The sequence below is a fragment of the Sinocyclocheilus rhinocerous genome, unplaced genomic scaffold, assembly GCF_001515625.1.
Source record: "Sinocyclocheilus rhinocerous isolate Xijiao unplaced genomic scaffold, SAMN03320098_v1.1 scaffold4395, whole genome shotgun sequence".
In the NCBI taxonomy this organism is placed as follows: domain Eukaryota; kingdom Metazoa; phylum Chordata; class Actinopteri; order Cypriniformes; family Cyprinidae; genus Sinocyclocheilus; species Sinocyclocheilus rhinocerous.
The window spans coordinates 296,519-305,795 of record NW_015635544.1 but is presented as its reverse complement, the minus strand read 5'-3'; positions in this window follow the sequence as shown (position 1 = coordinate 305,795).

The window sequence follows — 9,277 nt, the reverse complement described above, 5'->3', positions numbered from 1 at the left end:
TTGTCAGCACAGACTTTTAAACAGGCAGGTGAAACACCATCTGGGCCTGAAGCTTTTCTAGATTTCTGCTTCCTGAAGACCCGGTTCACATCCTCTACACAGACCTTAAGCACAGGTTGAATGGTGGGGGAGGGAGGGAGGGGGGTTGCAGGGGTGGTAGGTGAATGTGAGAAGTGCAGATCAGAGCGGATGGGGTGTGGTAGACTATCCTTTTCAAATCTGCAGTAAAACGCAGTCAGATCGTCAGCCAGTTGTTGATTCTCCACAAATTGTGGAGGTGGTGTCTTGTACATGGTGATGTTCCTCAGACCAGTCCATACAGATGCTGGATTGTTTGCTGAAAGCTCTTTTCTCAGCTTAGGGGAAGAATATACAGTTTGTACAGTATAAAATCCATTACTCCTATGGAATGTCACCATAATGATAGGAATGCATGTGTGTGTGTGTGTGTGTGTGTGTGTATACAAGGGAGAGGAACTGATCAGAGGTTGATCAGAGATGTAGGGAGACAGATGCCATCAAATACAGCATTTTACATTACATTATGTCATGTGATATTGTATGTAGTGGCACAGACCATGGTAGAGACTGCACATAACTCACCCTTCATCTGAAAAGTTCAGTTACAGTATAGATTCAGTCATATGGCACAGTGAGGATATTTACTGCATTGACAGTAAACTATGTTCTAGCACAAAACCTTATGACCATCTCATACATTCATCACACCTTTTGAAAACACACTGGATAAATACTTTTACAAAAATTATGGGTTTTATGTGAGTTATGCAAGTTAGGTGATATAAGTGTATTTTCTAACATGACAATTATTGCCTGTATTACTGTAATTATTTCAGCAAAAAATGTGATTTGAAACATGCATCTTGCATTGTTTGCTCTTGAATGAACTGATTGTTAAAAGTACTAAATTGAAAGAAAATCACAATGTTGTGTTTCGGTGATTAAATCAAATGTTCTCAATATATATTACAATAATCTTATGTTTTGAAAAAATGATTGTGTGGATGAAAATATGTGTAATTTAATGAAAGCATGAGATCAGTTTTGAAAGAATGACTAGTGATGTTACAAGTGTGATCAGTTTGGATTTTTGTACTGAGTTTTGAAAATATACACCTTACTTGTGAAAATAGCACCAAACCAATTTAAAAAAAACTGTAATCTAGATTTAAACTGACAGAGTGTGTCTGTTTCCTGAACAATGCTAGGTAGACTGTTCCAGAGTTTGGGCGCTAAATATGAAAAGGTTCTGCCGCCCGCAGTTGATTTTGATATTCTAGGTAGTATCAAATGGCCAGAGCTTTGAGATCGCAGCAGACGTGAAGGACTATAATGTGATATGAGCTCATTCATGTACTGAGGAGCTAAACCATTCAGGGCTTTATAAGTAATTAGCAAGATTTTAAAATATATTCGTTGTTCAGTAGGGAGCCAGTGCGGAGTTGACCGAACCGGGCTAATATCAGAATCAGAATCAGAAGAGCTTTATTACCAAGTATGTTTACACACACAAGGAATTTGATTTGACGACAGGAGCTTCCAGTGTAGAAGAAAGTACAAACATAGTGCAGACATACATGATAGTGCAGACATACAAAGGAATAACACAGTAGGGATGTAATGTAAAACTAATATAAAAAAAAAAACATTAAATAATGTACTATATACAGAAATAGAAGTATAGGAAAAAATGTAATTGTTTAGATAAATGTACAGATATGTTATTAGTGTGCAGATATGTTATTTACAAAGTGTGCAGTTTAATATGAATATACTATGTTAGTTGTGATGGACGATGTATAATTATGAAAGATTAATTGTTCAGGCTGAATATAGCCTGCGGGAAAAAACTGTTCTTGTGCCTGGCTGTTCTGGTGGTCAGTGCTCTGTAGCGCCGACCAGAAGGCAACAGTTCGAAGAGAGAGTGGGCTGGGTGTGAAGGGTCCAAGGTGATTTTTTTAGCCCTTTTCCTCACTCTGGAGATGTAAAGATCTTGGAGGCTGGGCAGAGGGACACCAATAATCCTCTCAGCAGTCCTGACTGTCCGTTGTAGTCTCTTGATGTCTGATTTGGTTGCTGAACCAAACCAGACAGTTATGGATGAACACAGGACAGACTCAATGATAGCAGAGTAGAACTGTTTCAGCAGCTCCTGTGGCAGGTTGAATTTCCTCAGCTGGCGAAGGAAGTACAACCTCTGCTGGGCCTTTTTTGCAATGGAGTCTATGTGAGTGTCCCACTTCAGGTCCTGAGAGATAGTGGTGCCCAGGAACCTGAATGACTCCACTGCAGTCACAGTGCTGTCCATGATGGTGAGTGGGGGGAGTGCAGGGGGTTTTCTCCTGAAGTCCACGATCATCTCCACAGTTTTGAGCGTGTTAAGCTCCAGGTTGTTAAGACTGCACCAGACAGCCAGCTCTTTAACCTCCTGTCTGTAAGCAGACTCGTCTCCATCCTTGATGAGGCCGATGACTGTAGTGTCGTCTGCGAACTTCAGGAGCTTGACAGAGGGGTCTTTAGAGGTGCAGTCATTCGTGTAGAGAGAGAAGAGCAGTGGGGAGAGTACACATCCCTGGGGAGCGCCAGTGCTGATGGTGATAGTCCTGGCTTGCCCGCCATATACCTGTTTGCCATTGTTCGACCCTGCCTGTGTTTCTGACCTCTTCTACTCTAAATAAAGGATCTGCACGTCTCACGTCTTGTCTGCCCCGTTACAAAATAGAGTCTGGGTACCTTTGCTCCATTTCAGTTATTTGTTCGGCCAGCTGTTGCATTGCGGCGCTCAAGCACGCGTCCGGAGGCACGTACACATTTACGAGAATGAAAGAGGAAAACTCCCGCGGCGAGTAGAAAGGTTTACAGTTTATGATGAGTGCCTCTAAGTTAGGACAGCATACCTTTTTCAGCGTTGTTACATCTGAACACCAACTTTCGTTGATGTAGAAACACAATCCACCTCCTCTGGTTTTCCCCGTTAACGGATGCGATCCGTTCTGAACAGCTGGTAGCCCGGCAGATGAAGCGCGTTGTCCGGAATGGCTTCACTCAGCCAGGTTTCAGTGAAGCTCCCTCCAACTAGAATGTCCAACAAAACGTCTGAATAATCAAAAAACGGAAAAATATTGTCTGGGATGTGTTGCTTAATGTTAAGGAGTTTGTCTCTGGTAAAACTTATAGAAGAAGAATGACAAAACACAGAACAAACAAACAAAAACGTCCTGGCTGCCATTTGCGGCGCCATCTTGAAACAAGACGATGTGGTCGTACTTTCTAGTTCTAGTAAGAACTCTAGCTGCTGCATGACCAGCGGGAGTTTTTTTTATTAAGCACGCAGAGCAACCACCCAATAAAGCATTACAATAATCTAACCTTGAGGTCATGAACGCAGGAATTAATGTTTCTACATTTGACATTGAGAGCGTAGGTTGTACTTTAGATTTTTAAGATGGAAAAATGTGGTTTTGCAAATGCTAGAAACATGGTTTTCAAAGGAAAGATTGCTATCAAATAACACACCTAGGTTCATAACTGATGAAAAAGAATTGACAGAGCAGCCATCAAGTGTTAGACAGTGTTCTAGGTTATTACATGCAGACCCGCGGCGAGTAGAAAGGTTTACAGTTTATGATGAGTGCCTCTAAATTAGGACAGCATACCTTTTTCAGCGTTGTTACATCTGAACACCAACGTTCGTTGATGTAGAAACACAATCCACCACTTCTGGTTTTCCCCGTTAACTCCGCGGTGCGATCCGCTCTGAACAGCTGGTAGCCCGGCAGATGAAGCGCATTGTCCGGAATGGCTTCACTCAGCTAGGTTTCAGTGAAGCACAGTGCAGCAGAGTTTGAAAAGTCCTTGTTGGTGCGGGTGAGGAGAAGAAGTTTGTCCGTTTTGTTAGGAAGGGTACGGACATTCGCGAAATGAATGCTTGGGAGCGCAGTCCAAAAGCCACGTTCGCGAAGCTTCACCAGGGCGCCGGCGCATTTCCCTCTTCTGCGTCTGTAGGCGCGTTTGAACAACACAGCTGTACCTCCAACTAGAATGTCCAACAAACAGTAGGAAATTACTAGTCATCCAGTTTTTTATATCAACTATGCATTCCGTTAGTTTTGCGAATTTGTATGTTTCATCGGGCCGCGAAGAAATATAGAGCTGAGTATCATCAGCATAACAGTGAAAGGTAACACCATGTTTCTTGATAATATCTCCCAAGGGTAACATGTAAAGTGTGAAAAGCAATGGTCCTAGTACTGAGCCTTGTGGCACTCCATACTGTACTTTTGATCGATATGATATCTCGTCATTCACTGCAACGAATTGATGGCGGTCAGATAAGTACAATTTGAACCATGACAATGCAATTCCATTAATGCCAACATAATTTTGTAGTCTACTCAAAAGAATGCTGTGGTCGATAGTGTCAAACGCAGCGCTAAGATCCAATAGCACTAATAGAGAAACACAACCACAATCGGATGATAAGAGCTGGTCATTTGTAACTCTGATGAGAGCAGTCTCAGTACTATGATACGGCTTAAATCCTGACTGGAAATCCTCACAGATACCATTTTCTCTAAGAAGGAACATAGCTGAGAGGATACTTCCTTTTCTAGTAATTCTGACAGAAAATCTGCACTCATCCAGAGTGAGTAAAAGAGCTGTCAAAATCATTCTGGACCCCTCACACCCAGCCCACTTACTCTTTGAACTGTTGCCGCCTGGTCAGCCTCTTTTTACATTTCCTTGCATTTGTACATAACACACAAATACCTTTTCCTATATAATATCTATTGTCTACTTTGTTACAAGGACACGTCAAAATAAAGTGATAAAAAAAAATCAAATTTATACAAGTTATTCATACTCGTCTGCTTCTGTACTCACTGATGCACAGAGATGGTTTACAGATTAAATACATTATTCAGACACCAAATATAATTTTTTATATTTTTTACTAGTGGGTGCAGGACACTATAGTTCATTTATGCAAGTGAGGATAGCAAAATAATGTAAACTGTGACATATTATACCCAAAAATTCTTCATACAGTGCACTACCAGTAAAATTTATAACAATTTGTGACCAAAAATTATTCAGACACTTTGACCTGACCATGTTTTGCTTAAGTGTTATCTGACATTGTTTAACTCTGAGTTATTGTCATATTGTATTACCATTTTCTAAACTATAGCGAATAAACTGTGATAATGTGTGAAATGTTGAAGGTATCTGAATAAATTTTGGTTTGACTGTATATCTTTGTCAAATGTCTGATCTGACAATGTCTGTGTTGACTCCTGGTACAGACAAAAAATGATATTCAGTATTATTTCTTAATTTGAATTTTCAAATATTTTTGAATTCTCTGCTTTTGTTTTTCCACCACTGACATTATAATTATGGTGGCTGTGAAGAAAAGTTCCCGTGACTGTAACAGAAGAATAGAAAGTCACAGTAATTCAGAAACAAGCACTATACTATCTACATACATATACTCTTACACTGACACTCAGAGACAACAGTAGGAAGACTGTAATCACTAAGAATACTATAAAATAATGTTCTTACTAACACAAACACACACACACACACACACACACACAGAGCATAGCTTTGTGCTATTTAGCTGATGAATGAGAGGGACTCTAATTATAGGCTTGGTTTTAATACTGCCTCATTCTTACAGACCAATCAGAAACTGTGGAAAAGATCCTTGTTTATAATTGTCATCTCCAGACAGTCTGGAAATGAGCTTACACTCAAGAACAAAAAAAGGAAAATGGTTGTTGTTATGATTACACTTACACTTTTACAAAGATACTTTTTATCACAGAAATTGCTCTCTCTCACACACACACCAGCTGGATCCCAGCAGTTCACAGTGACCTTGAAGATAAACGCAAACTGTACATTTACTACAAAAGATAAACAATCTCATACACACAAACTGATAATATAACAGCTGTGTGTAGGAGACCTTCATCTCTTTCTCTCCTTCCTTCAAATATCTCCTTCTTGCTAATCATGCTGTCTGGAGGATTTTATGAAAAGTAGAGGACTGCTTTCAGTGGCTAAACAACATGCACTGTCAAATTTTTTAATTAAAAGTTCCACTCTTTAAGGTGCTAAAAAAGTGGAACGTGAAGAAATGACAGACTCAAATATCTATCCAACCCTTTTCCAAACCGCTTATCCTATGTAGGGTCACAGGGATGCTTCCCGTGTCTTGGGCCATGAGCAGGGAAACACCTTGCGCATGTGTGTAGATCAGACCAAATGAATCGCAGACACGAGAGGCTGGTTAATGCTCACTTGTGGAGAACAGCCAAAACATCCATAACACAGTGACCCCGGCCCAACCCATGCTGGCATGCCCATTTCATACACTGGGTCTCAACATTGGATGGTATTGAATTGATACAGAAATTAGTTTTGGAATTATTGGTGCATTAGTACAAGATAAAATGCAGAAATACAGTGTTGTAATACCCAGACTCTGATTTTAAGCTCATCTCAAGTTAAGATAATATTTTACTACTTTAAGTCATTTAGCAGACGCTTTTATCCAAAGCGACTTACAAATAAGAAAAAGTAATTAAAACTAAAAGCTAAAACTCTATAAATACTATATATACACACACACACGAAAATCAAATTAAATAAAAATGACAAATGCATACAACATTTCAAAACTAAACATTTAAATGAAAAAAAATAAATAAAGCTAAAAACAATTCAAAATATTAAAAGAACAAAAGGTATGAGTATAATAATGATTCTAACATAACACTAAGCCAAACACCAAAAAAACAACTACATATGTGCATGTACAGCCACACACATGTATATAAATACATACAATATATTATTTCATTTCCATTTTGTATGCTGAAGTACTGAAATAACTCAAATTAAATAAAAACATACATACACATAAAAAAACGAATAAAATGACAACATTACTACAACTGTAACTAAAACAGATAACTAATACAAATCAAACTACATTAGTTTCAGTAATCCTAAAAAAAAATGCTACTACACTGCAGACACATATTGTGGTCTGTGTTCGACTAGCGCATGTGATCTACTGTGTGCTATCATGTCTCCTGATGTCTCTGGACCGGGGCATACTGTGTGTGCGAGACTAATTTGAAATGTTAATTTTTTTTCCCTTTTCAAGCACGTCAGAACATTTTCTTTATGAACAAATACAGAATATGAATAAATAAAGGCTTTGATAACATACCGGTGAAAACGGAATTTTCAGACAGAGCGAGATCAAAAGCTGTGTAATAGACTTTAGCAGTTAGTTGAGCCAGAAGACTCAATTTACTCAAACATAAATAAAAAAAAATATTTGATCATGTCTAAATAAATATCCAAATGCAAAACCTACTAAAAGTGGTCTCCGATCATTACAGTCTCTGTGGCCGAAACGAGGGAACTAGGAGTACTGGAGATCAGAATGGCCTATATGGCCAAGACGAGGGAACTAGGAGCACTGGAGATAGGATTGGCCACTATGGCTTGGAAGGTGCTACAGAGGTATGCGACACACACACACACCACCATTGTATGATCATTCCAAGGCACCAAGTGGGTGAGCTCTAGGAACTTCTCCATATAGTCTTCAATCGGGCAGCCATCTTGAGTCATGTAGAGGAGCAGAGTGGCTGGGTCAAAAGAAATGGTGCTCATGGTTGTTGTTGCTGTCAGTTAGGGTCTGGTCTTCTGTCAGGGAACACAGACTCAGATGATACGGTGAACAAATACAGGTTGGTTAATTAATGTAAAACTGTGCACAAGGTGAGTAATAGAGCAACAGTAACAGAGCAGGAGATGAGGAGGTGTCCAGGGATGAGGTAAGTAGCCCCACACATAAGATAATACCCAGACAGTCACTGAATGTAAACAGTCTGTAATAACATATCTTATCTTTCAGGAGAATCGTGAACACAAGGGGAGCTGGAGACTGGAGCAGGTCTCTGGAGAATCGAACACAGGTAAATAATCCAGGTAGGTCAATGGTACAACACAAGAAGTAAGAGTAGTCATAGACCACACAAAGGGAATGAGAGTGGTGCGGGCTTATATGCAGGGTGATGATGAGGTGAAGATCAGTGACACGTGCAGATGATAACTGAATGAGTGCAGGTGAGGACTGAGAAGGATGTTGGGAAATGTAGTGCAAAAGTGGCAGGTGATAGTGAGATTGTGACAATATGGACATTTGTTTGGGGGTTGATAATATTTTAATTGTCATCAAAGCTTAGTAATTATATATCAAGAGAAATAAGCAGTTTAATAAGAAATATGTAGCAAACTATTCATCACTGCGCAAGCGAATTAGGATTTGACATACCAACAGTGTTGGGCAGTAACGCATTATTTAGTAACGCGTGGCATTCTGCTATGCCAAACCATGTATGCAGCCGCCGCTTGCTTTAGTTAAAAATAACAGTGTTCTGTTAATGTTGATGCTTTAATAACAAATATTTATCGGGAGCGTGTATGCTGGGATTTCATAAATTTCATGGAGAAAAAAGTAACGTAACTAGTAATGTAACTAATTACTAATTACTTTTGAAATTAAGTAATCAAAACAGTAACGTGATTACTTTTAAAAGGAGTAATCAGTAATCTGATTACATTTTCAGAGTAACTTGCCCAACACTGCATACCAAGATACCTCACCCGCATCCCCACTATGCCCATGAATTCAGGTGTTTCAGTCAGATCCATTGCCACAGGTGTATGAAATCATGCACCTAGCCATGCAGTCAGGAGCTCAGTGAATTCAAGTGTGATACTGTGATAGGATGCCACAGCTGCAATAAGTCAGTTTGTGAAATTTCATCCCTGCTAGATATTCCAAATTCAACTGAAAGTGCTATAATTAGAATGTGGAAATGTTTAAGAACAGCAGAAACTGTTGACGTTGAAGGCCATGTAAAGTCACAGAGCAGTGTCACTGAGTGCTGAGGCTCATGGTGCGTAAAAGTTGCCAACAATCTGATTCTATAGCTGAAGAGTTCCAAACTTCCACTGCTATTACAGTTTTTATGAATTGCTAAAACACATTTCTTGAAACCATCACTCATTTTCTCAAAACCTTAAACACAAATCCAGATACTCAAACTAAATTCACAAAACCTCTGACTCTTCCATCAAAATAAAACAATCACTGCAAAACCATTTAACTTGCACTCAAAATCAAACGGTGCTCTCAGATCACACACACATGAGTCAATAA